The sequence below is a fragment of the Lepidochelys olivacea genome (genome assembly GCF_965140295.1).
Source record: "Lepidochelys olivacea isolate rLepOli2 genome assembly, chromosome: 6".
Taxonomy (NCBI): Eukaryota; Metazoa; Chordata; order Testudines; family Cheloniidae; genus Lepidochelys; species Lepidochelys olivacea.
In genome coordinates this window covers 77,619,910-77,645,467 of record NC_140416.1, presented here as the reverse complement: position 1 = coordinate 77,645,467, position 25,558 = coordinate 77,619,910, and positions in this window count along the sequence as shown.

Here is a 25,558-nt window from a genome sequence, read left to right as displayed (position 1 = left end):
TTGCATATGGAAGGACCAAGTCAATAAAAGCCCAAGTCAATAAAAAGTCTTCCATTGCCTTCAATGGGCTCTGGATCAGTCCCTAAGAGGGATACAATACATTGCCCCTCTCAACACCTTGCTAAAAATCAGGACAAGGTACCTGTGTTTTGTGTGCGCTAAAGTGCCACATACACTGAAAGGTAGTCTCTTTTTGTAATTTTGTCATTATTAACACTCATGAACTGAAAAAATCTTTGAAGTTACACAGATATTTCATATGATCATTAAGCTAATAAATTCACTGTGACGTTACACCCCATATTCTTCATAGAAGTATGGTTATGATACGAATATGGCATAACTAAGATATACTTTATGCAAGATGGCTCATGTAAGATATGATTGTAAAGGTTATGATTTACTGAATGTGATTATCCAATTTGTATGCATGTGTCATTGCTGTATCTAAAGTTAGGAATATTGACTAAGTAACAATTACAACTGTGTGTGTACTTGGGGGGAACGCTTACAAGACAGTAGGCAGTGATCCTGAATGACCCATTTAAGAAGGACAATAGAACTCTGAAGATACTAATCTCCTACTTTCCTGAGGTGCTTCCTGGGATGCTGCATTGACACTAAAAGGTCAGGTGATAATGTCACCTGATGAAAAATATCCCCTTGGACACTGCTGGTACTTTTCCACTCTAGCGGGGTGGAGATCAAAAAAAGGATTCCTGTCTTAAATAAAACCTTTTTAAGGGCTGGGGAGGGGGTTGATCTGGACTCTCTTCCATTGCCTACCCAAGAAGATGGACTGCTGAAAGTACCTGAAGGGACAAAGGAACCAATCTGAAGGGAAAGGCACTAGTGAGTCCAGACTGAGACAGGAGTCCAGTCTGAAAGAAGAAATAACTGGAACTCTAAGCTACAGAAACTCTGCAACTTGCCTAAAATAACATTTAGGGTGAGAAATTACTTCTTGAAACCAGTCTCTTTCAGATCTTAAGCTTAGTGTGCATGTTTTGTTTTATTTGCTTGGTAATCTGCTTTGTTCTGTTTGCTATCCCTTATATTCACTTAAAATCTAGTTAATAAATTTGTTTTGTTTATTATTAAACCCAGTTTGTGTAATTTCTAATGGGGGTGGGGGCAAGAAGTTGTTCATATCTCTCTTCACATTGAGGGAGAGGGCGAACTTTTATGAGTTGCACTGTGCAGATTATTCTATAGAATGCAAGACAATACACCATTGGGTCTGCACTCCAAGGTGGGCACCTGTGTACTGGGGCAAGTCCCTTAAACTGAGTTTTCCCAGAGCTGATCTCAGGGTCTGTGTTTTTCTACAGCTGGGTGTGGTCCCACCTGCGTGTGTGTTAGAGGCGTAAGAGCCTGGCTCAGACAGGGTAAAGGGGACCCCAGCTGGTGGAACAGGCAGGCTCAGTGGCATCCCAGTACATCAGGTGTCACCTTAAAGGGGGGTAACCCCTTCACATTCACATTTCCACCCAAGTATTACAGATCTTATTTATAACCATTTTAGTATCTCACCTTCTCATTCAAATTTAGTTTACTTCAGGCCTCTATCCAGCGACAGCACAAATCCCAGTTTATAAGGATTGGCCACAATTTTTCAAATGTATTTAGAGGCCTAAATCTGCAGATGCAGATTGTCAGGGAGACTGGGTATCTCACCTGCTTAGACATTTTTGAAAATCCCACTAGGCACTAAAGGTGCCTAAATACCTCTGTAAAATTTGATCCCAAATCTATAGTCTGCAATACAAAGTGTCCAAATGTAAACAGTTTCACCTAGGAAAATTAAATATGGCTTCCATACATGAGATCTTCCAGAAATTCTTCCCATATTTTATGATTTTCCCTCTTCAAGTAATAACAAGCTGCTGTATACGATAATATTTAACTCTCATATAGCACTCTTCTTCAATATATGTCCCTTTGTATAGGAATAATTTACCCAGCTCCATTTCTTCTTATAATACCAGGCATTGCATCTTCCTATATGTGTCAAATATAGAGACAAAGAAATAAGTAAAGTATCTTCCAAAAAGCCTTTCCCAGAATAAAAAGTCAATAAATCAGAGAGAGATTAGGGTCAGAGAAAACAAAAATCTTTGGGTCATCTAGTCTGACACCTGCATTTTGCAGGATTACTCATACAGCATACTCCCTAACCTCTTAATCTAACTAGCTCTTGACTGTATGCCGTTGTGGGAGTTCTTGGAGCTGTGACAGGAGTAGCTTTCAAATTGAGTTTTAGAGGGAACAAAGTAGACAATGAAAGTAAACAGAAAAATCATTTCCCAGTTAGGAACAGGTGCCTGTTTTTTTCTTTTGCTGCAGGCTTTAGTGTTTGATAAATACTATAGAAGGTTTAAAGATGTATGATCAGACAAGGCCACTACCTTGAATGTATTATGGCTACTCTACACCACAGCTCAGACAGATTTGCATAGGTACAAGGAGCTATCGGTGCTCTCCATGCTGATCAGGCCTCCAGAACTGTGAGGCTGCATTGGGCAGGTGCAGTGGTAGATATGCTACATAACAGCGCTGCCTCTGGTACAGAACAGTTTAGGGATGCGGTTCTCAAGTTCTTACGAGATCACTGGCTTCCAAGTTACCCACTATACAGAGTAAAAAGAATGAGGAGTACTTGTGGCACCTTAGAGACTAACAAATATATTTGAGCTTAAGCTTTCGTGGGCTAAAACCCACTTCATCAGATGCAGTGGAAAATACAGAAGGAAGATATATAGATACACAGAGAACATGAAAAAATGGGTGTGCTGATACAGACTAACACGGCTACCACTCTGAAACCTGTCACTATATAGAGCGATGATGGTGCATATTTATAACCATTTCTTGGTTATATCTTGGGACCTCAGACAGTGATGGTCCCCATATTACTCTTATTATTCGGAACTTTGTTCCAATATCTAGGTTAAACTTTTTTCATCTTTAGTCTTTTGTTTGAATTGCCATCCTTGGATACTGTGATTCATAGATTTTAAGGTTTGAAGGGACTGTTATGATAATCTCGTCTGACCTCCTATATAACATAGGCCAGAGATTTCACCCAGTAATTCCTGCAGTGGAGGGAATTATTCTTCCCTGCTATGTAAGTGAGTTACTCTCCTTCATTCATTTTGTGGCCTTGAAGGTATTTATAGACTGTGATCATGCCTTTCTCTGCTCTAAAGCCTTCGCTTTTCAAGACTATATAAAATTATTGCTATCTCCTTTGGGTCTCTTCATACTGTATTGTCAGTTTCCATCCTCTATGTTATTTGCAAGAGGTCTGAAAGTAGTGGCCGGATTCATCAAACAGATGATACAGAGTTTTCAAATGTTACCAAATAAATTGCATTTCTACTGGTTAAAAATTTAAGTAGATAAAAAATTAATTCAGTAATTGCTGATTTTTTTAATTTATAGAAAACAGACACATACATAGACAAATGACAATTCAATATTTATGAAGTGCAGATTTTCTCTAACTGCTTTATGTGATTGCTCAGAAAGGATGCTTTAGTGATGTGAAATTTTAAATAATAAGCTATTCATATCTGGCACATCTCATGGGAGCTGTGAAAAGCCATGTACAGTAATTATATGTCCTCCTCTTTGGAAACAAAAAGACCCAACAAAAGGCAAAGAAAATACAGGATTATAATATTAATAAAACTCTGATTTAAGCAAGACTTTACATTAGCTTCAATCTGAATGCAACATATAGACGATCAGACTAGGTATTATCTTAATGCTGAGCATCATGGACCTAGATTTTTTCTTTACAAACATAGGATAAATTCTTATGAATTTTTAAAATTTGCTAGCCTTAATGAAACTGAATAACTATATGATCATATTGCTGTAACAGTGCCTTCTTCTTACCCCATGTATTCTATAATATTTTCCACTTACTCATTTTAAGTCTAAAACTGAAATTGCAGACTCCCTTGGGCAAGAACAAAGTCTTTCGATGTCTTCTGTGAAGTGCCTAATACACTTTGCATACAGATTTGCATGAATCTGTGTGAATGAAAATGACAAGGTAGGTGAGGTAATATTTTTTATTGAGCCAACTTCTGTTGGTGAAAGAGACAAGCTTTGGAGCACCTCAGGGTTCTGTTTTAGATCAGGTTAGGAAATGAAAACGTTGAGTTTCATACAGTTCTAGCCAAATCCTGCTTATTTTCAGAGACTTAAATTCAATTAAGAAAAGTTTGCTCTGGGTCTCAGCCAATGAAGAATTCTTTTTGAAAAGGAATTTAAAAAAGGATTTGACTATTTTGAATCCAGAGCAAGACAATCAAGCCTTTCTGTGTCTGCTTAAGCATTTGTACTATTGTATTTACAGTGGACTACAACTGATTTGTTTTTTAAAAAAATTGGTGCCGTTTCCCAATACAACCATATGTTTAGACTAGGGCTGAGAAAATAACTGAATAGGCCATTTGCATGCAGGTCTGAGGGGAAAAAATTCATTTCGGGTTGACTTGAAATGGAATGGTTTCAAAATTTTCACTTAACTGAAATGGTGAAAAAAGATTGGTTTTGGTCAACTAAAACAAAACCTTTTGTTTCCATTTCAAAGTTTTTTTAAAAAATGTTTGAAAAGTGTTATTTAAAAAAATAAAACTGAGGGAATTGCAAGTCAAAATGTTTTGTTTTGTAAATGCCAACACAAACTATTTTGATATTTCCAATTTTTTTCCCAATTGAAACTATTTGCCAAAATTGACCCCAATCTTCAGAACCATTTTTTGTGGAACAATGTACACAAAAATGTTTGCTCAGCTCAAGTCTAGATTAGTCTATATTTATGCATGTGTCAGTGGTGGCAAGTGACTAATATTGTGACTATCTAAGTAATCCAGCATCTTTCTCTCTGTGAGTTGAATTCATGATAGTTTTCCCTTTGAAGTCTGAGTGGATAGAATATGGGGTTCAACCTTATTTCTACACAGAAGAATCACTTTAAAAAACCATCCCAGTTATGTTTAATGTCCTTGAATCAGCCAGAAAATGATAAAAATGATGAAGTATGATAAATCACTACCACAAAAGTTAGTCTGAATTAGTAGCTTCTTTAGGAACCTTGTTCTCCAGATTAGAGACACAACATAAAGTTGAATGAAAGCCATATATTATTAATCCACAAAAATCTTCCATTGTGCAGCAGTTACGGTTACTACATGCACAACGTGCCTTATACAAACCCACAATAGCAAGGAAATCAAAGGTTAAGCCACCTAGCAGTGCATACTCTCTGCTTCTTCAGCCACAAGCACACACTTCATCATTACCAAAACTAAAGTACACCACAAAACACATACCATCATCTTAATCTGCCCTATTTTTACCTTCAAAACACACATCCCTTTCCCCAACACTAGGAGTATGTCTATACTGCAATTAAACACCTTGTCTGGCCCATGTCAGCTGACTCAAGCTCCTGGGGCTCAGGCTACTGGGCTGTTTAATTGTGGTGTAGACATTTGGGCTCAGGTTAGACTGCTACACTGCAATTAAACAGTCTCATAACCTGAGCCCCATCAGTCTGAGTCAGCTGACATGGGCCAGCCATTGGAGTTTAATTGCAATTTAGACATACCTTAGTAGTTGTGGATGTTTGGTGTAGGAGGTGATTAGATTGGGAGAAGGTAGTATGATAAAAGGTTGTGTTCAGAAGTATTGTTAAAGGTAGGGATATAAGGCTGGCACTCCTAGCAGGGTAGAGTTAAGGTTGTGATGCATGGTCTGTAGTTGGTTGTACGTAATTCTACTCTGAATTAGAACTGAGAGTATGGGTCCTGGTTGGAATCAGGAGTGATAAGGTTTAGTTCAGAATTTGATTTTTAGAGCCACCCTCCCATGGAAAATCTTGTAAGGTGGGGAGACTGCAGGTGTCTCTGCAATAGATGCAAGCAGCAGAAGTGGACTCACTGGAGTTCAGTGTAAATTGATGTGCTCTGAAATTTCCCTACTAGTTTAGAGTTCAAGGTGTCTTGCAAGATCCAGGGAAAAGCCTAATAGTGAGATGAGGTTCTGCCAGCAGATGGTGGAAGAACGTGAGGGAGAAGGAGTTAGAAGGTTTTCAACAGCTCTGATAGTCTCTGCTGGACCTAGGTCAGTTATGTTTTTTTCAACTTTTATTTTCTCTAGGGCTTCCATGGGTTCAAATACACCTAAAGTGCTCTGGGATGGTGATGGCCAGGAGAAACCTCATGGTTGTAGGGGACAACCTTGGTTCGAGCAATCATGAGCTAATTCAGTTAAAACTAAATGGAAGGATAAACAAAAATAGATCTGTGACTAGGATTTTTTATTTCAAAAGGGCTAACTTAAAAACATTAAGGAAATTAGTTAGGGAAGTGGATTGGACTGAAGAACTTGTGGATCTAAAGGCAGAGGAAGTCTGTAATTACTTCAAGTCAAAGTTGCAGAAACTATCAGAAGCCTGCATCCCATGAAAGGGGAAAAAATTCATAGGCAGGAGTTGTAGACTAAGCTGGATGAGCAAGCATCTCAGAGAGGTGATTAAGAAAAATCAAAGCCCACAAGGAGTGGAAGATGGGAGGGATCAGCAAGGAAAGCTACCTTATTGAGGTCAGAACATGTAGGGATAAAGTGAGAAAGGCCAAAAGCCATGTAGAGTTGGACCTTGCAAAGGGAATTAAAACCAATAGTAAAAGGTTCTATAGCCATATAAATAAGAAGAAAACAAAGAAAGAAGAAGTGGACTTCTGAGGATGAAGTGGAGGTTAAGGATAATGTAGGCATGGCCCAATATTTAAACAAATACTTTGCCTCAGTCTTTAATGAGGAGTTTAGGGATAATGGCAGGATGACAAATGGGAACGAGGATATGGAGGTAGATATTACCACATCCGAAGTGGAAGCCAAACTCGAACAGCTTAATGAGACTAAATCAGGGGGTCCAGATAATCTTCATCCAAGAATATTAAAGGAACTGGCACATGAAATTGCAAGCCCATTGCAAGCCCAATTTTTAATGAATCTGTAAACTCAGGGGTTGTACCATATGACTGGAGAATTGCTAACATAGTTCCTATTTTTAAGAAAGGGGAAAAAAGTGATCCAGGTAACTACAGGCCTGTTAGCTTGACATCTGTAGTATGCAAGGTCTTGGAAAAATTTTTGAAGGAGAAAGTAGTTAAGGACATTGAGGCCAATGGTAATTGGGACAAAATACAACTTGGTTTTACAAAAGGTAGATCATACCAAACCAACCTGATCTCCTTCTTTGAGAAGAAAAGGAGTACTTGTGGCACCTTAGAGACTAACAAATTTATTTGAGCATAAGCTTTTGTGAGCTACAGCTCACTTCATTGGATGCATTCAGTGGAAAATACAGTGGGGAGATCTATATACACAGAGAACATGAAACAATGGGTGTTACCATACACACTGTAAGGAGAGTGATCACTTAAGATGAGCTAATACCAGCAGGAGAGCGGGGAGGGAGGGAGAAAACCTTTTGTCGTGATAATCAAGGTCGGCCATTTCTAGCAGTTGACAAGATTGTCTGAGGAACAGTGTGTGGGGGGGAATAAACATGGGGAAATAGTTTTACTTTGTGTAATGACCCATCCCTGTCTTTATTCAAGCCTAAGTTAATTGTATCCAGTTTGCGAAATAATTCCAATTCACCAGTCTCTCATTGGAGTCTGTTTTTGAAGTTTTTTTGTTGAAGAATCGTCACTTTTAGGTCTCTAATCGAGTGACCAGAGAGATTGAAGTGTTCTCTGACTGGTTTTTGAAAGTGACAGATTTTTTAGACAAAGGAAACACAGTGGATCTAATTTACCTCGATTTAAGTAAGGCATTTGATACAGTTCCACATGGGGAATTATTAGTTAAATTGGAAAAGATGGGGATCAATATGAAAATTGAAAGGTAGATAAGGAGCTGGTTAAAGGGGAGACTACAATGGGTCATACTGAAAGGTGAACTGTAAGGCTGGAGGGAGGTTACTAGTGGATTTCCTCAGGGATCAGTTTTGGGACCAGTCTTATTTAATCTTTTTATTACTAACTTTAGCACAAAAAGTGGGAGTGTGCTGATAAAGTTTGCAGATGACACAATGCTGGGAGGTATTGCCAATACAGAGAAGGACCGGGATATCATACATGAAGATCTGGATGACCTTGTAAACTGGAATAATAGTAATAGGATGAAATTTAATAGTGAAAAGTGCAAGGTCATGCATTTAGGGATTAATAACAAGAATTTTTGTTATAAGCTGGGGACTCATCACTTGGAAGTAACAGAGGAGGAGAAGAACCTTGGAGTATTGGTTGATCACAGGATGACTATGAGCCACCAATGTGATGTGGCCTTGAAAAAAGCTAATGTGGTCTTGGGATGCGTCAGGAAAGGTATTTCCAGTAGAGATAAGGAGGTGTTAGTACTGTTATGCAAGGCACTTGTGAGACCTCATCTGGAATACTGTGTGCAGTTCTGGTCTCCCATGTTTAAGAAGGATGAATTCAAACTGGAACAGGTACAGAGAAGGGCTACTAGGATGATCCGAGGAATGGAAAACCTGTCTTATGAAAGGAGACTCAAAGAGCTTGGCTTGTTTAGCCTATCCAAAAGAAGGCTGAGGGGAGATATCATTGCTTTCTATGCATATATCAGAGGGATAAATACCAGGGAGGGAGAGGAATTATTTAAGCTCAGTACCAATGTGGACACAAGAACAAATGGATATAAACTGGCCATCAGGAAGTTTAGATTTGAAATTAGATGAAGGTTTCTAACCATCAGATGAGTGAACTTCTGAAACAGCCTTCCAAGGGGAGCAGTGGGGACAAAAGATATATCTGGCTTCAAGACTAAGCTTGATAAGTTTATGGAGGGGATGGTATGATGGGATAGCCTAATTTTGGCAATTAATTGATCTTTGACTATTAGCAGTAAATATGCCCAGTGGCCTGTGATGGGATGTTAGATGGGGTGAGATCTAAGTTACTACAGAGAATTCTTTCCTGGGTGTCTGGCTGATGAATCTTGCCCACATGCTCAGGGTTTAGCTGATCGCTGTATTTGGGGTCAGGAAGGAATTTTCCTCCAGGGCAGATTGGCAGAGTCCTTGGGGATTTTTTTTCCACCTTCCTTTGCAGTGTGGGGCACAAGTCACTTGCTGGAGGATTCTCTGCACCTTGAAGTCTTTAATCCACGATTTGAGGACTTCAATAGCTCGGCCATAGGTTAGGGGTTTATTACAGGAGTGGGTGGGTGAGATTCTGTGGCCTGCATTGTGCAGGAGGTCAGACTGGGCAATCATGATGGTCCCTTCTGACCTTGAAGTCTATGACTCTATAACCCCAAAGAGTGCAATTTTTTAGATCTAGGGGCCCTGCTGAGGATCTTAAGTGGGAATATCAGAGAAGGTGAGAGAGATGCTGGAGTTATAGGGGGAACAGAGCAAGGGAAGAGAAATTGTGATATACAAAAGAAGAACGGAGGGAGAGTGAACAGCAGCCAGTGAGTCCAGGTTGTGGTGATTAGCCTAGGGGGAAAATGGTTTGAATTCAAGGAAGGGGACAGGCGGAGGCAGTTGGAGTAAAGAGTTGGTTGGACAACACAGAGAAGACCTGAAAAGGATTAGCTGAGCTTTCAGCAAGCAGCTATGGCTTTTCTTTTGGCAGGGAGGGCCTCATCCAAGCCAAGCCTTCAAATATTTGAGGCTTGCCTATCACTGTTTGCAAAATATGTTACTCATCTGGCAAAGCATTTAGAGTGCTATAAAATATCTGCAGTGTTCTCAGATTACAACTGCAAACTGATAGTCTGTATCCACAAAAATAACAGGAGTACTTGTGGCACCTTTGAGACTAACAAATTTATTTGATCATAAGCTTTCGTGGGCTACCGCCCACTTCATTGGATGCATAGAATGGAACATATAGTAAGAAGATATATACATACATACAGAGAACATGAAAAAGGTGGAAGTAGCCATACCAACTGTAAGAGGCTAATTAATTAAGATGAGCTATTATCAGCAGGATGTTCTCTGTATCTATCTTCTTACTATATGTTCCATTCTATGCATCCGATGAAGTGGGCTGTAGCCCACAAAAGCTTATGCTCAAATAAATTTGTTAGTTTCTCAGGTGCCATAAGTACTCCTGTTCTTTCTTCTAACTGCAAACTGCTGTACTTCCTCACTTTTTTGCAGCAGTGTGCATTTCTATTGAAAACTTGTTAGAGAAACAAAAACTTTGTGTCTACCTTCCAGTGTCTGATGAGCATTGACTATTTCATGTGCTCATTTTGTAAATGTTCTCAGAGTTGCAAACCTGACAGGTTTATGCATTCATAAATCACTTTGGAATGTTTGCTTGATAGTAACCAGCTTCTAAAAAACTGAATTCTATTTGGAATACTATTGCCAACTTGCAGGACTAATGCAGTCTGAGTAAGTAAAGAAGACTCTTCTATCAACGGAGCTAATACAGACTCAGAGCCTCAGCTAACAGTCTTCTGAAAAGCCCACAAGATAAAGAAAAAATAATTGTAAATTGCCTTTGTGAACTAATTTTACATTTTGGCTGGCACCCAGGCTAGCAGCTTCAAAGAAACAAAAAGAGGTTTAATATCTTTGAGATTTATATTGTGGTACATACAATTGTATAATTCACCAGACATTTCTGCATAATGGTGCTATAATTCCTGTTGTTAAAATTTGCTGTTGAATTTAGTCATCATTATAACTAAATTCTCCTACAGACTGTAATGGCAGAAACATTGCAACAATATATTAATCACAACAAATTAAATTAGCAAATAGTGTAATAGATTCAGAGAAAGGGGAGATTCAAAAGATACAGCAAACTGATTAAGTCTAGCCAATTTTCTGCAACATAGGTTCTCAACTCGGGGTGGAGGGCATGAACAGGTGTCAAGAAGTCATGATCACCCTGCCCTTCCAATATTGCTAAATTCCTGCTAGACTCAAGAAAGATAGAAAGAGGGACTTGTGAGGATCCTGCCTTGGAAAATGGGGTCCTGATATGGGAAAGATTGGCAACCACAGTCTTACCAAATATTCTCTCATGATTTTTCCAGATTTTCAAAAGGAGCAACTCTGTTGTAGTCAAGAGAATCAGGCCTTATAAGTCCTATTCAAGTCAATGGGAGCTGTGGTGCTTGGTATCTCTAAAATCAGACTCTTCGTGTTTCAAGCTGGGCACTCAATGTTAATGGCCACTTTTGAAAAAAGTATTGTTGATGTCTCAAGTGCTCAGGCTCCCACCACTTCCCTTGGGAGAATACTCCCAACTCAATTAGACTTCACCATAGGAATGTTTTCCATATACTCAGCCTGAATTGTCCTTTGTTCAGATTAATTTCATCACCCCCAGCTCATGCTAACTAATCCTTACCTCTCGTTACACCTTTCAAATATTTGTATACAATCATAACGTGCCTGCTTTAATTCTCACTCAGCCAAGTTTCCCATACTGTTAGTCTGATTGCCCACTGCGAGTTCAGTTTCACAACAGTGTAATTCCACTGAAATCAATGGAGCAACACAAGGCTAAAACTGGAATAGTAAAGTGGTGACTCAGGCAACTGACTCTGCTCACAAGTCAAACTCTCCTTAATAATTTTCAGTGCTCTTCTTTGAGCTTTTATCCCACTATCTTCTTTGAAAGTTCTTCACAGAAGCAGCAAACCTGCTTATATTCCCTATTTGTTGGTGCATTCCAGACTGCATCGCGCCCCATAATGAGATCAAATGCTTTAAAGCAGGGGTGGCCAACCTAAGCCTGAGAAGGAGCCAGAATTTACCTATGTACATTGCCAAAGAGCCACAGTAATATATCAGCAGCCCCTCATCAGCTCCTCCACCCCAGTCCCAGTGCCTCCCATCCACTGGCAGCCACCAATCAGGGCCTACCACTCCCTCCCCGCACGTCCCAATCAGCTGTTTTGTGGCATGCAGGAGGCTCTGGGGAATGGGGGGAGGAGAAGGAGCGGAGTGGGGACAAGGCCTGTGGCAGAGCCAGGGGTTGAGCAGTGAGCATCCCCCAGCACATTGGAAAGTTGACGTCTGTAGCTCCAGCCCCGGAGTCGGTGCCTACACAAGGAGCCGCATATTAAACTTCTGAAGAGCCGCATGTGGCTCCGGAGCCACAGGTTGGCCACCCCTGCTTTAAAGTAGCAGCAGTGGGGTCCCACATCTGTTTGGGGTGCAGGGTTCCCACAACCCTGAAGATCTTTCCTGGGAATTTAGGAGTACAGAGGGGCCTACTTGTCAACCTTTCTAGAATAGCAGATGGGGTGGGGGGAACAATTCAGCTGTATGTTTTCAATGGACCTTAGGGAATCTAGAGGAGGACCATACAAAGAGTTTTCCCATTCCATTCTGTAACAATGATATCAGATCACTACGCTATAGATATGCAGAAAGTGTTTTTTTCGCACTATGAAACTCGAGGGGCTCAAAGGAATCCAATGGGACTGTTATGGGGGCCCCACTAATCTGTCACAAGGGGGCATTCTACAGCATGGCAGGCCATGTATGCCTCAGTTTCCCCTATCAGAGTCCCTTCAAATAGTTCAAATCTTTCTTAGTGCAAATGGCCCTTGTGGGGCTGATTTGTTACAAAAGTCCCAGGCACATTTATCATAACAAAACTCTCACAGCCATAGTCCAGAATTCCCCAGCATAGCTGAAAGAGTACATGCAAGATCCAACCCTGGCATCCCTCACCATGCCCTGGCATCCCTCATCATGCTCTGCATCTCCAGTACAGCCCCCTCCCCCAAACCTTACAACTGGTGTGTCAGCAGGAACCCCCATAGCCTCACTGCCAGGAAGTCTTTACCAGGGGAGCATCCCTCATTCCCTCTGGCCCTCTCACTGCTTCCCTGGATCCATCATAGAGCCATCAGCATGTAAGCCCCTCTTCTTCTACCCTGCCTTCAGCCCTCTCTGGTCCTCGGCTCTGGCTCTCCAACTTAGAGCCAGCAGATAACTCCCTCCACTGCTCCTCCTCCTGCTGCTTTCAGCCTGCTGCCCCTGGCTAGGAAAAGTTTGCTAGCAAACCCCTCTTGTTGCTGTCCTGCCTTCAGCCTTCTACCAGGTCCCAAAAATAAAGTCTCCTAGACAATTCATCCCTCTTGCCAGGGAGGACCTACAGAGAGAGCTTACTGTGCTCTACAGCTTTCCACCTCCCCCAAGCCCTCCACTCTCCTGACTGACTCTCACTAAGTCTTCTCCAAATCACTCATTCCCCTTGGTCTTTAATACCCACTAGGTGCTGCCCCGCCCTCTTAATTGAGCAAATGGGGGCATCTGTCCTGACACAGGAGAGAGGGATCTGCTTCATTTCCAAGGGCCAACCCCCTGCATCCCCCATGACAAGGAAACTGAAGATAATGCAGTCACACTAACCAGTACCAGCAGAAGATCTGCCCCTATAAAACCAGTGATTTTGTTTTTAAATGCATCCTTTAATATGCTTCCAATTTTTAACACATTTAGAGGATTTACTTGAAATGTTCACAGAAATCCAATCTGAATTCTTTCAATGAAGAGGAAATATTTTGCTTTGCTTATAAAGTTAAGGGATTAGGTCCAACTTCAGCTGCATTTTCTGTGTGGCTTTGGCTGTGGAGTCACAACCAGTGACTCCATCATGCTGAGGCTGATTTCCAAAGAATGAGTGATCCTATATGCTATGCATGCTAACATACCTGAATAGGATCAGGGAACAGAAGGATGGAGAGCCAGATTGGTTTCTCAACCAATGTTGTGGTCATGGTGGTTTTTGCTGTGATTTGTTTTTTGCAGCTATGCCAAAAATTATGCTATTACTACAGTGTTTGAGGGTACAGTTTGAGGTTTATTAAGTTATCAGTGAAATAAAAGGTATGAATCAGATATGAATGGCATAGTTCATTGTCACAGAATGGGTTGTGAAAGCATATATATAATGGATTGGCTCTACTCAAATTTTAAGGTAGCTTTAAAAAAGAATTGGGTCAGGAATGCTTTTTATGGCAGATAAAAATGCCAATCTCTGGTCAGCACCTAGTATCTTCAATTGTGTCACAAAACAATACAGTGGGATTGGAGTTTCCTTTTAGAAAAGTTCATTAGAATTTTTTTATATATCTATTCATTTCTAATCAGGTTTTTGTATATTAGTACCAAGATACCAGACTTTCCTTGTTTACATTAAGAAAGAAAAACTAAGCACTTGTTAAATCCCCTTTAAGGTTACTTTCCTCATATGCTTTTTCTCATTTGTTTTTCTTTATAGTGACTCATCCATATCAGTGAACACAATAACATGTATCTTGGACTAGTTGAGGTCGGCTTGCAGGTCCAGGAGAAAGTTATATAAAATTCTAATCCGGCTCAGATGGCACTGAAGAATGAAAAGATTCACAATTGATTGAACCTGTTGTTTTTTTTTAATCACGGTTGAAGCCACTACAAACCCATAGCTAATGTTTGGGTTCATGCCCATTCACAGAGGTTTGCTTGTTCAGAAATGGAAGTGGGACTGGCCCTCTATTGCAACAAAAGAACTCTGATCCCAATGAAATAAATTACTTTTTAAGACCTGGGATTTAATAATGAGACCTTTCCTGGAAACTAGGAAAGTACAGAAGGTAAATGTACAGAGTCAGACATCTACAAGGGCTAAGATAAAATGTTTAATTACTTAATCAGAGAGCTCTGTCACTGAGAACCTGATTGAAAATGGCTTTTGCTTGGCTGGACTGACCCAGCAATAGGTAAATCAGGGACACATGAGAAACAACCACGGGCCTGGTCCAAAACCCACTGAAAGCCACAGAAAGACTCTGATTGGGTTTGACCCATGTGATCTGTTCCAATGAAGCTGATTAAACCTGATAACACATACAAATATGGTGAAAAAAGCTACAGTGTACTCTAGTTAAGAATTCAGTACTCATTTTTCCCACCATAGTCTAAAGAAAAAAACCTGATTTTGGTCCCTTAAAGGGGTGAAGGGCTGTTGGGGGAGATGGAATTGCCCAACAACTAATGTAATAGAGAAATAGATCAGAGGTTTAAAGAACATACATATCTACCATAATAAAAAAGAAAGAAAAGAAGAAAGAATATTTCCCCCCAAATAGTCCTTTAAGAAGAAGAAGAAAAAAAGAAAATAGCAAGTTCTGGCCAGAGTGAAGGAAAACATTCTTCTAAACTACTCTACATACATCTCTCTCGTTTTCTACTTTCAGCTTCTCTATCATTTTTATGTCTTTCTTTCTTTCTTTCTTTCTTTTTCTTTTCTTTTCTTTTCTTCATACTACTACTTTTATTTAGCCTGCATGTATCTGCTTACACACCAAAGAATGATAAAAAGCAAAGTAAGTAGTATGGTACATAACCATTTTGCCTGTGGTATTAATTATAAACTATCAATATTTATCTGAATTATGTATAGCACCTACAATGTGCTAAACAACGTCCAACATATCAGGTATCTGTTGCATATTATTATTACATTTTGTTCATTACATTTATCTTCCAGCATGTTAAGTGAATTTGCTTGCAGTTTCTTTTTCAGTTACAGTTGTTAACTGTACTCATCAACTTCTTAAAATATATTTTTAAATAAACAAAATGACCTCTTCTATCCAGTGTCTATTGCATAAATTAAAGGCCAACAAGCCAAAACATTTCTTAAAATAATCTCAGATGTAAAGGTAATTTTAAGCCATAAATACTTAAATATTTAATAAATAAACAATAACGCACAATATGTAAATATGTATTGAGGTATACAACAAATAGTATACAACAAATGGCAATTTGGTAACCATTTTTAAAGTAATACATTAATCCTGAACAGATTTACACTGTATTTGAAATAAAAGGTGTAATTATTTCAGAATTCAATCAGTGTAAATCAAGTCTGACAGAGTAGAACAGATGTGTCTACCTGTTAAGAGACCAGCCTATCATCACTTGGGATGCAAGATGTGATTGATGTCTATAATGGGAGCTATTTAGGAATTCATCCAGGTTAGCAGGAGGTAGCAGAGATTCCGATTACTGTATCATTCTGCTTTTTCCCAAAGCGATCAATGAGTTGAATTAGGGAAGCTGAATAGTACACTCCGGACTATAGAAGGGGATGAATGCCCTGCAGTAAGTGAAAACAGTGCAGAAATCACTCCAGTCCTTCAATAAAGATGAGAAAAGATACAGGAAGTTCCACAGGGGCACCTTCATGAACAGCAGTTTCCAATGTACTCCAACAATTTTCATTTATTCTATATAATGGGACATCCTGAGAAGCAGAAGCAATCAATGGTTCAGCCATCTCAGCGTAGTTAGTGACTGATTATCCTCTCTTTGTGATACTTTAGTAAGCTGATACTATGAAATGTCCAAGACCATGTCCAATATAGAGAGTACACTGAGTTCATTTTAATGTGGACTTTAACAACCATAGTTGTATTCAATAAGATACCATGGTCTTGACTATTTTTCTATGTGTATGTGTCTATTAATGAAATGGAGGACAGAGTTATGAAAGAGAAGGATACATCCATAGATTAGATTTTGGAGATTACAACAACTGGAGGAAATGGAACTAAAATTGTCTAAGGGGATGGTAATGATTTTTTTTTCATTAAAGAAAGAAATAGTCTCTCAGGTAGAGAGCACATATTTTCTTGGGAAAAATAAATGTTTAAAGTGTTGTGGTCAAGAAAATGGCTCTGTAAAAAATGTCTCCTGACTGCTCATTTCCACTCCCTCTATATCTTTTAACTCTTATCCGCTTAGTTTACTGACTAAATCACATTTTTTTTATTAGTGCCTACACTGCAGAACCAAGATAGCTGAAGGAAGAACAAATTATATTTTATTCTACCACAAAGTTATCAAGCTAAATTCTAATTCTTCTTATTGTTGTTGATGGTGTATAAAGTAGAAAGATCTTCAAATTCTGGTTTAAGGATGCACTTAAAAATATCTAGTTCAGATTTCCTCAAATGAAATTAAATTGGATATGGAAGCTGATGAGGAAGAATAAATATGCCAAGATGCTTTTTTTGAAGTCTTTTTTTGTTGTTGTTGCCATTACAATGTGAAACTCCAATTGAAGAGAAGGAAGAAAGGGAAGATCCAGATCCACAGCAGTTATTGCTAATTTCAATCCTCCATAGATACACCCAGTTGCAAAGTTTGGTGTATAGTCAAAAACTGATGTGGGTTCTAGTTCCTTTGCCCCTGCCAAAATTCCAGGGAGAAGAGCTGACAGCTACTTCTGATATGCTTTCTGTAGATGGGAAGGACTTGGCACTAGCCACAAAGGAAATGGTCGAATCTCACTCCTCTCTAGTAGGGCACTGGACTCTTATGGATGAAGGATTGATTGTTTGTTTAGGAAGTTACTACAGGGGCCATTTTCACTCAGAACCTTCATGGAATGGCAGGAGTGGTCATGTAAAACCATTTGACAGGGAGAATTCTCAGGAGAATGTAAAATTATTATTATGTGGGGATTGGGGGGGGAGGTGTTGTTGTTTTGTCTTCCTCCTCTGAAGCATCAGAGATGGTCACAGCTGGAAAGGGGACACTGGATAGTGTGGGCCAGTGCTCTGACATGACACCAAGCTCTCTCTCTCTCTCTCTCTCTCTCTCTCTCTCTCTCTCGCTCTTAGATGCTTGGCTGACTGGTTCTTGTTGACACGCTCAGGGTATAACTAATCACCATATGTGGGTTTGGGAAGATTGGTACTGATCTTTGGGTTTTTTGCCTTTCTCTGCAGCATGTGGGTGTGGGTCATTTGCCAGAGAACATCTGGGTATATCTCACTTATCACTTCCCTGCCGTTGCGGGGGCCTAGGGCATTGGTGCACCTTGGTCTTTCCCATTCTCTGCCTGTGGCACATAACAGTCTAGTCTCCTAGTGTCTGTAATACTTTGGTCTCATTTCAATTGTTGGGGTTAGTGTATGGGTGCTGGATGGTATTGGTGGCTTGGGGTAGATGGGAGATCAGGCTAGATGAACTGGTGGTCCCTTCTGGCCTTGAACGCTATGACTGAATTGTGTGATGTACCAGATTTTGACTGATGTGAGATGGAGGGATTATGGGTCTCAAACTAGGTTCATTTAATATCTAGTAGCATTCATGGGAAGGCATTACAGTTGAACAAATGTTATATCTCAGTTGTTGCAGTTCCTTCATGAAGAGATGGGTATCAACATTATTAAAACACAACCTTAACACTCCCAAACTGATGATTTAGTGGCAAACTTTAACTCAATGCTAACAAGTTTGAAAATTGTGTCAGAAACGCAGGATGACTGAGCCAAGTGATTCCCATTTCTATTATTCACATACTGGGACATTTCCCAGATTCCTAGTTTGAGTTTCTATAAGGGCCACGGGGGAGAGGTCCCCTACATATGTGAAAGGGAAGCTGAGAAACTGCATTGTTCTGCAAATATAGTCTTATATACCTTTGAGATGAGGGAGAGATGAGAACACCTGAGAGAGACAGAGAGAGAGAGTGGGCTGAAGAAAATTCAGAAGCCTCCCCAAAAAGCCAGAAAATTTGGTATTTGCTTTGTGCGGGGACATACTAGTTCTTCCAACAACCAGCAGAAGAAGTGCTATTGTTGTCTACAGATACCAGTAAATTTAACAAAATGTTAGGGCCCTTTTGAGGTACTATGGAAAACAGATCCAGACAGAATCAGATCCTGGCAAATATTTCATTTGAGCCTTTTCAAGGAGTGGAAAGAAAGAGAATCCTCAGAAGATGCCTTGACAGTGAGATACAAAGCAAAAGAGGAGAATATGATGCCACCTTGGGAAGAAGAAAACTATTATCTGACTTAAAACATTTGAAGAACAAAAGGAAGAGCAAGTGTGATAAGTAGACAAGCGAGAAATTGACTTTCTGACACAGAGAGTCAAATTTATAATAGTGTTCACCTATAATATTACATGTGCATACACATTAATGTAGATGTTGTCAGGCACTGCCTCCTGGCAGTCAGGTCTGATGGTTGGAGCAGAAGTAGAGTCTGGACAAAAGCTTGGAGCTGGGATGAGGGTAGCACTGAACTGAGATCTGGGGGACAGGCCAGGGTCAGAACCAAGATCAGAGTCTGTAGACAAGCCAAAAAACAGGACTGTAGACAAGGTCCAGGTGCAGGGCACAGGTTGAAGACGGGTGGACAGAGTCTGTAAAAAATACAAATCAGTATCATAGCCAGAGTCCAGGAAAAGGCCAGAGGTTGGAGCTGGGTGGTCAGAGTCTGAGGGGTCAGGAGGCAGAGACAAGGCTGGAGAGGGTCAGTAACAGGGCTGGAGCTAGGCCAGAGTAAGGCCAGGACAAAACTGGAACAGGACTTTGGCAAGGTGGCACAGGTGCTGGAACGAGGGGTGCTGCCGCACCCCCTGGCTTGAAGTGGTTTTCATCTGCTACGGGGTTTACAGTTTGTTTCAGTGGCTCTCAGCACCCCCACTATACAAATTGTTCCCACATCCCTGCAAGACGGAGGCAGGAACTGGAGCAGGACCAGGCTGAGAGCCCAGTGAGTCTGTCTCCTGCGAGGCAGCAGGAGGGATCCTGGCTGCATAATGCTGTTGCACAGATTGATCTGCAGCTTTGGCAGAGTTGGGGAAATACCTGAGACTGGGGGTCACCTGACCCAGGCTCTTCTCCAGGATAGGCTGCAGCCACATGCCTGGAGGCTAAGTCACTGCAGGCTGTGTAGGAAGAGTAAATTAGTGCAGCTGAGTTGTTGTTGCATGCCTGAGTGGTGAGTCACCACAGCTCTATGGGAGATGCACCTATTTTGAAGTGCTGGAGAAGGGCAGGTGTGGTCAAGCCTGCCCACATCTAACGGCCCCTCTTCTCAGCCTAAGGGGAAGAGCTATAAGACCCAGGTCTCTGTCAAGGTTCCTCCCCCACTCTGAACTCTAGGGTACAGATGTGGGGACCTGCATGAAAAACCTCCTAAGCTTATCTTTACCAGCTTAGGTCAAAACTTCCCCAAGGTACAAAATATTACCCCTTGGACAGGCCGCTACCACCACCAAACTAATACTGGTTACTGGGGAAGAGCGGTTTGGACGCGTCCTTCCCCCCAAAATACTTCCCAAAACCTTGCACCCCACTTCCTGGACAAGGTTTGGTAAAAAGCCTCACCAATTTGCCTAGGTGACTACAGACCCAGACCCTTGGATCTTAAGAACAATGAACAATCCTCCCAACACTTGCACCCCCCCTTTCCTGGGAAATGTTGGATAAAAAGCCTCACCAATTTGCATAGGTGACCACAAACCCAAACCCTTGGATCTGAGAACAATGAAAAAGCATTCAGTGTTTTACAAGAAGACTTTTAATAAAAAATAGAAGTAAATAGAAATAAAGAAATCCCCCCTGTAATATCAGGATGGTATATATCTTACAGGGTAATTAGATTCAAAAACATAGAGAACCCCTCTAGGCAAAACCTTAAGTTACAAAAAAGATACACAGACAGAAATAGTTATTCTATTCAGCACAATTCTTTTCTCAGCCATTTAAAGAAATCATAATCTAACACATACCTAGCTAGATTACTTACTAAAAGTTCTAAGACTCCATTCCTGTTCTGTCCCCGGCCAAGACGACTACAGACAGACACACAAACCCTTTGTTTCTCTCCCTCCTCCCAGCTTTTGAAAGTATCTTGTCTCCTCATTGGTCATTTTGGTCAGGTGCCAGCGAGGTTACCTTTAGCTTCTTAACCCTTTACAGGTGAGAGGAGCTTTCCCCTGGCCAGGAGGGATTTCAAAGGGGTTTACCCTTCCCTTTATATTTATGACAGTCTCAACTGGATGGTAGTGAGGGTCACAGGATCCAAAGAAGGGATTCAGAGGGGGACACCGAACAGAGAACCCCAGACAGCACCCACTGCTCCTCAAAGGTATCCAGGGAGCCAGTGGATGCAGCCCAGAGGAACTTTGCCTGGAGATGTGATTTCATGGAGGAGTGGAAATAGGCCCCATAGTCACAGAGCACCTCCCCATCCAGCTTCTTCCTCCTGGTATGGTAGACAGCCACCTTGGCCAATGCCAGGAGGAGGTTGATGAGTAGGTCTCGTGACTTCATGGGGGCATAGATGGAGTGTGCATGCATCAGGAGGTGTGGGGAAAAGTGCAGTCAGAACCAGAAGATAAGGTTCTGGAGGAGACCGAAAAGGAGCCGCAACCTGGTGCACTTGATGTGAATGTGCACCAGGGTCTCCTTCTTGCCATAGAAGGGGCATATGTCAGGGAAGATGGTGAACCACACTAGGCTCCATGAAGGAGGTACCAACTAATATCCCTGGCAGACTGTGGGACCAGGGTGGAATACAGGCTGGCCCCTGGAGCGCCTCATTCTCCATGGGTGGTAAGAGGCCTGCCATTTGGTGTCAGGATGGGACATGAGGGTGAGCAATTGAAGGGTGTGGAACATGAGCATGTACAACTGGTCCCTAGGTGTGGTTTGTAGGTGGGCCAGCTGCAAGGTCATACATCTGGCTCAGGTGGTGTGGAGGGGGTGGCCGGGGAGACTCATGGGACAGGGACTCAGTGGTGAGGACCAGAGGGCTGGGGTGAGGGGCGGGCAGGGAGCACCCTCCCACAGGACCCTCTAGAGGAAAATACAAGACGTAGGCAATAAGGCTGCCCTCGCCTCCTGAAGCATACCCTGGGAGCATGATGGAGGATGTCTGTTGGAGGGGCTGCTGAGTGAACAGCCCTGGTTTGGCTGCGGGTTTGCCTCACAGACATGTACAAGGAACTAGATATGTATAAGTCTGAGATGGATTTACATTAGAGCTAGCTGAAAAATATTTTTCTGTTTCTGTGAAAAATGTTTCTTTTTCACTGAAAATTGTCTTCCAATTGTTTTGATTTTGTGAACACCCCCAAACCAGACAGTTTTTGGCAACACAAAACAGAAAAATTTCAGCTGAAAAAGTACCATTTTTGATTATTTTCAACAAAAACATGAAACTTTTAATTGAAATTGGAAAGTTCCCATAGAAATTTCTGTTTTGACAAAAATCTATTTTGCAATGAAAAGGCTTTCAACTGAAATTTTTCAGTCATCTTCAATATACATATAATTACCTGAGATGTGATTGTAAATACAGGTTTTGCACCTGTAAATGTTTATTTGGAGATGCAAATACAGTTTTGATGATGTGATATCAAAGGCCACTGTTAATTTGGACTTCAATATCAACCATCAACTAGCATGAGAAGTGGTGTCTTTTTGTGCCTTCTGGTTCTTGTAGAATTTTCTCATTTTCACCTGACTTCAGATTACTTCAGCAAAATTCTCAGGACAGTCTCTATCTCTAAAACAGTTCCAGTAGCGTTCATGTTAAAATTATTGGTTTCAATTCCTCCAGCATGCTAAAAGAAGTTGCACACCTTCTCAGAAGGGATATCCATATATCAGTGATTGTCAACTCATTTTCCTGAAGTCTGTCATAATCAGGAGTGAACTGATAAAGAAAAATTGCTTTTAATGTCATGCTTTTATTTAATTATTGCACCATTTTTGAATCAAGAGAGTCTTACTATAAGGAATAATCTATTTTCTTGGAAGATAAGATAAGAGAACATGCAACTAATATTGACAGTACTGTTCCCAGCCTTCCTTACAGTTAAATTTAGCTTTACAAAGAATTCTATCATTAATTCTAATGTGATGATTATGTAGCGATAGATTATTACTTTGATTGGCATGACAATATGAAACTATAAAGAAACATATTTTCTAATTAGAAAACATTTGCAAGAGTCAAAGTCTAGTTTCATCTCACAATTAATCTCAGTATTATTAACTAGTAAAACATTCTGTCCACAATAATTTTAGGAATATTATGAGCTAGTATTGTTCTTCCAATAATAATTTCAATGTGTAAAAAATATTTTTTATTATTCTAATCCTATGTTTCTTCTGGGAAGAAATGTTCATTTGTGAGGAATGGAATTAAATGGTTTTGCTTTTTCAAACAAGATTCAGTTGGAAATAGTTTGAGACTCTCAAACTCATTTTAATTTTGGCCTGAAAGAAATGAAAACTAAAATTTTCAGAGTGCCATTGAGTTAGGAGTGATCATTTTTAGCTTCAGAATATAGTGTGAATAAGTGAATAAAAAATCTGCCCTCAATCCAATGAATTTGTGAAAAAACATCTCTTTGCTCATTCCTTCCCTTCAAATGGCTCCAGGCTACTCTCAACTGGGTCAGTAACAGTTAAAGCAAAAACAATGAGGATTACTTATGACACTTTAGAGACTAACAAATGTATCTGAGCATAAGCTTTTGTGGGGTAAAATCCACTTCATCAGATGCATGCAGTGGAAAATACAGTAGGAAGATATATATACACAGTACATGAAAAATGGGAGTTGCATTACCAAGTGGGGGGTTGGTTCTAATGAGACAATTCAACTAAAGTGGGCTAATATCAACAGGAGGAAAAATCACTTTTCTAGTGGTAATCAGAGTGGCCCATTTCAAACAGTTGACAGGAAGGTGTGAGTAACAGTAAGGGGAAATTAGAATAGGGAAATGAGTTTTCAGTTTTTGTAATGACCCATCCACTCCCAGTCTTTATTCAGGCATAATTTGATGGTGTCCAGTTTGCAAATTAATTCCGGTTCTGCAGTTTCTCATTGAAGTCTGTTTTCTAAGTTTTTTGTTGAAGAATTGCCACTTTTAAGTCTGTTATTGAGTGTCCAGAGAGGTTGAAGTGTTCTCCGACTGGTTTTTAAATGTTATAATTCTTGATGTCTGATTTGTGTCCATTTATTTTTTTACATAGAGACTGTCTGGTTTGGCCAAATGTACATGGCAGGGAGGTATTGCTGGCACATGATGGCATATATCACACTGGTAGATGTGCAGGTGAACGAGCCCCCGATGGTGTGGCTGATGTGGTTAGGTCCTATGATGGTGTCCCTTGAATAGATATGTGGACAGAGTTGGCAACAGGCTTTGTTGCAAGGATAGGTTCTTGGGTTAGTGTTTTTGTTGTGTGGTGTGTAGTTGGTGGTGAGTATTTGCTTCAGGTTGGGGGGCTGTCTGTAAGCGAGGAATGGCCTGTCTCCCAAGATCTGTGAGAGTGAGGGATTGTCCTTCAGGATAGGTTGCAGATCCTTGATGATGCGCTGGAGAGGTTTTAGTTGGGGGCTGAAGGTGACGGCAAACGCTTTCAGGTCTGAGTTGCAAACCTACTGCAGGTTAAGGACTGTGACCCAAGCATGAGGGCACTCTGGTGAGGTTTGTGTTCAAGGCAGCAGATAAACAGGCTTGTTTGAAAAATGTTTTATTTATTTGTTAGAATGAATAAAGCTGTTTTTGTAAACACAAGTGATGGTGACAGGATTGTTTTAAATTATACTTTTGTTCCTGCTGAGCTATTCTCAACACCTGCAGTTAAAATAATTATTGAAAACATTCTCCTCTTGAAAAGAAGGAGCAGTTAGCAATAGACCTGTCTTGTTACGGTAAATTAACATCTGCAGTTAATATGATTCCCCTTGGTTGTAAACATCCTGAATTAAAGCTTGTTAGCTCCTTTAGGAGGTATGTTTTTATGATTTCACCTGTTTGCTAAGAAATAATTAAACATTTCACTAAAGTACAGGTTGGATGAATATGATCATATTTTAGCCACCACAGAAATTATTAAATGGTTTTACAGCAAACATTCTGGGTATTTAATTAGAAACTGTCCTGAAATAGAGCAAGCACAGCCTATAAGTATGGCCAAAAAAGTGGCAGGGATGCTTCAGAGGCTGAGCTTTTACATATTGGTTTGTTTTACAGTGTCACAAACTCCTCTTCCAGATGACTTGACACCATGTATGGCTAGTACTTGTCCATGCAATGGTAGCCTGAACATTTAAGGCTATGTGCATGTTGTAATTCACATTCCACTTCCTAGGCATGTTCTCCACTATTTGATTAAAACTCACTGATTCTGTGAATGTTCTCACCAGTAAACTTGTACACCAGAATATCTGCTGAAAGCAAATACAAGAGTCAAGAAAATGGCAGAAAGCAATCCAAGTGACATATTTGAATGAATATTCAAGAGAAATTTTGGGGGGTAGGATTGGCCCAGCTCTGACAGATTTTTCTAATGAGATGCCAGAACTTTTTGATTTTGTGGAGGACATAGATATGAGAACTGCTTCATTTAAACTAATATCTATTTGTGGTTCTCCTCTGTAGAACTCTTTTTACAAGATGTCTCGAGCAGAGCTAAGTTACATTTTTAAAAGAAATGTATTAGCAAGTATTGCTGTTTCCTAATTCCTTTTGATGATGATGAATATGGAGTTTTTGGAAGTGGCATCTCAGTATGGGATTTTCTTCTGCCTCTTTCTGGCCTATGGAGCATTTCCCGTCTCTCAAACACCTACGTCAGGATCAGACTGTTCTGAGCAAGGCCCATTGGGTTTTCAGCACACTGCTGTATTCTGAGCTGCCATCCTC